The 3698-nt window shown below is 38.0% G+C and overlaps 1 pseudogene; it reads left to right on the plus strand.

Annotated features, from left to right (window-relative positions):
• The first annotated feature begins 2899 nt into the window (after nucleotides 1-2899).
• Nucleotides 2900-3015, plus strand: LOC138375898 (U6atac minor spliceosomal RNA; annotated as a pseudogene).
• The last annotated feature ends 683 nt before the right edge of the window (nucleotides 3016-3698 follow it).

Genomic DNA, 3698 nt, shown 5'->3' on the forward strand with positions numbered 1-3698 from the left:
TTCGATTAGAGCATGAGCAAAAGACTCGAAGTGACATTTCACAGAAGACACACAGATAGGAAACAACTACAGTCATGCGTTGAGCCATCACAACTTCGTAGCACAACCACGCGTTGGTAGTGATGCTGGTGTAAACAAACCTACTGCATTGCCAGTCATCTGAAAGTCTAGCAATACAATTATGCACAGCACATAATACTGGATATTAATAATAAACAGCTATGTTACTGGCTTATATATTTACTATACTACTATACTTTTGTTGTTATTTTAGAGTGTACTCCTACTTATAAAGAAAAAGTTAACTGTAAAACAGCCTCAGGCAGGTCTTTCAGGAGGTGTTCCAGAGGAAGGCAATGTTATCGCAGGAGATGACAGCTCCATGCATCTTATTGTCCTTGTCCCACTGGAAGGTGTTAATGCTTTTGTAGTGTTATTTTTAACATATGGGGCTTTTTTTCTCCATTTGGATGTTTTAAAATCAAGTAAGCACCTTATCTGCATTCTCTAAGAAGCAAAGGGTGATGTTTATATATCTGTATTCTCTCCTACATACCACAAACCATGCTTTTCACAACCATGATGGATTGTATAAGTTCTCAAAGGAAATTGCTAATAAAATACTTTATATTTTCAATGTAACAGAAGTATTCTCATACCCAAAATACGAAGTCTTGATTAGGAAGTTAGTTGCCAGTAAATCTAAGTTTCAAGTTAAATTTCTGTTGCATTGTTGTCCTGGATAAAGTCACCCCGTGCAGTGTTGCAGGTACACACAACTCCAAACAGCACCATTGACATAGCCTACGACCTGCACAAATTTAGATGCAGCACTTTTAATTCAGTCACTCAGATCCATTCCCTCTCGCTCGTTTACAAGGTCCAGCTGCTACAGACCATGGCTTTGTAACAGAAGAAGAAAAGCTTTTGGATGAAGGGCAGAAGGTTTATCACAAGAAAGATGATAAGAAAGACAAGCAAGAGAAAAAAGTGAGTGGGAGGCTGAGTTGTCTTCTTCCCAAACACCCTGACCAGGCATCTCACTGTACTGAGAGATGCAAAGATAAGATTCTTTTCTCTACCACACTCTCCATCTCCCAAGCCTTGGCTCTCTAATCTAGAGTGGGGATGTGGGGATGAGAAAACAACAGCCTGAACCCCCAGTGACCAAGTGCAGAGAGACTCACATAGCAAACAGAGGGAGGGTGGGGAGGCCAACCCAAGGGCTCAACCTGCCCACAGCCACAGGGCTCCCTGACATTTGGAACACAATTTCTCTGACATTCTCCAGCCAACAATTTAGAAGTGCAGCCTGGGGAGATCAAAGAGAGTACAGTAACCCCAGACTTCTGGTCAGCGGCAGAAGCATGTGATTGCCATGGGCAAACTAGCGACCACAGATTTGCAGTCCTGTTGAATGCATTACTTAAACATCCACAAACACTGACAAAAAATCTAAACACTATCTTAAGTATGTAGCTTCCTTGAGAAAATAAGAAAATGACATCACATCCAGTATACATAATCAAAAAGAACTGTCCAAAAAATAGATCAAGAGAATGTTCTCAAAATATTTAATCTTCGATATTGATTATATCAGGGAATTGTTGAGCGCAGCACTCAGGGCAAGAGCGCTGAGCCTGTTCTGAGCAGAGATGTAATCCTGAAGGCATCTTTACCAACTTTTTTTGCCCCTCTGCTTAAAGTGAATGGGTACGCAATTTAATCAAAGGAGTTAATGTAAATGAAAGAATTTCTAAATGGAAATCTGGCTTTCTCAACCAGGTTATCGTAGAACTAACTAGAAATCTGCAATTCTCAAGTAATCCAAACATATTGGTTCCAGTACCCTAGACACTGAGAATTTCATCTTAGTTTTTTGCAGATTTAAACTAAGAAATTTGTGTGAGAGGGCTATTCCAGTAGTTGAGTTTGCTTGAAATAATGCCAGTACCTTTGATTTGCACGGTGCCTTTAGTACTAAGAGTTCAATGTGCCTTTATGAGGAGGTGCTTCAGGTGCCCATAAATTCAGGATGATTAAGATTCAAACCATTCCTCACATTTTCAATCCGATATATGTTATATACTAGAAACTACCTGCAATAAGTATTACTTGAAATAAGCAGAGAATGGAAAAACTTTTTATTAATTTTATACTGAGATTTTTTTCCCCCTGGGTTTTCCTTATAATGAGATTACAAAAATTACCAAAAAAAATTCTATATGCAATTTCTAAAAATTTACATCCAAAGTACAAAGGTCTTATCCACTGTTTTTTTAAGGTTTTAGCTACCATTATGAGTAACAATGTTAATAATAACTACATTTTCTGAGTCTTTACGATGTGTCAAATACTATCACATATTCAAAAATCCTGTAATCCTCACAACACCCCTGGAGAGTAGGTACTATTACTGTCTCCATTTTAAATGTTATAGCCATACCTCGAGAGATACTGCAAGTTTAGTTCCAGACCACTGCAATAAAGTGAATATCGCAATAAAGTGAGTCACAAAAATATTTTGGTTTTTCAATGCATATAAAAGTTATGTTTGCACTATATTGTAGTCTATTAGAGTGCTATTGCATTAGGTCTTTTTAAACAAACTACATACCTTAATTTGAAAATACTTTATTGCTAAAAAATGCATATGATCATCTGTAGCATCAGCAAGCCATAACCTTTTTGCTGGTCTTCACTTGATGTTGATGGCTACTCACCGATCAGGTGCTGGTTGCTGAAGGTTGGGGTGGCTGGAGAGATTTCTCAAAATAAGACAACAGTGAAGTTTGCTGCATCCATTGAGTCGTCTTTTCATGAAAGATTTCTCTGTAGCATGTGAAGCTCTTTGACAGCATTTTCCCGACCGTAGAACTTCTTTCAAAATTGGAGTCAGGTGTTGTATGAAAGGAGAGAAGGTTAGCACTCCGCTTGACAAAATTGGAGTCAGTCCTCTCAGATCTTCTTGTTGCTTTATCAGCTAAGTTTATGTAATATTCTGAATCATTTATTGTCATTTCAACAATATTCACGACATTTCCACCAGGAGTAGATTCCACCTCAAGAAACCACTTTCTTTGCTCATCCTAAGAAGCAACTCCTCATCCATACAAATTTTATCATGAGATTCAGCAATTCAGTGCCATCTTCTGGCTCCACTTCTAATTCTAGTTCTCATACTACTTCCACCACATTTGCAGGTACTACCTCCACTGGAGTCTTGAACTCCTCAAAGTCATCCATGAGTTTGTAATCAACTTTTCCAAACTCCTGTTAATATTAATACTTTGACTTCCTCCCATGAATCATTAACGTTCTTGATGGCATCTAAAATGGTGAATCCTTTCTAGAAGATTTTCCATTAACTGCTCAGATTCATCAGAGGAATCACTATTTATGGCAACAATAGACTTGCAAAATGTATTTCTTAAATAATGAGACTTGAACGTCTAAGTTACTCCTTGATCCATGGGCTGCAGAATGGATGCTTTGTTAGCAGGCATGACAACATTCATCTCCTTGTACATCTCCATCAAAGTTCTTGGGTGACCAGAGGCATTGTCAATGACCAGTAATATTTTGAAAGGAATCTTTTTTTCTGAGAAGTATATCTCAACAGTGGGCTTACAATATTCAATATACCACGCTGTAAACAGATGTTCTGTCATCCAGAAATGTTCCATTTCTAGAGCACA

The sequence above is a fragment of the Eulemur rufifrons genome, chromosome 27, assembly GCF_041146395.1.
Source record: "Eulemur rufifrons isolate Redbay chromosome 27, OSU_ERuf_1, whole genome shotgun sequence".
NCBI lineage: Eukaryota > Metazoa > Chordata > Mammalia > Primates > Lemuridae > Eulemur > Eulemur rufifrons.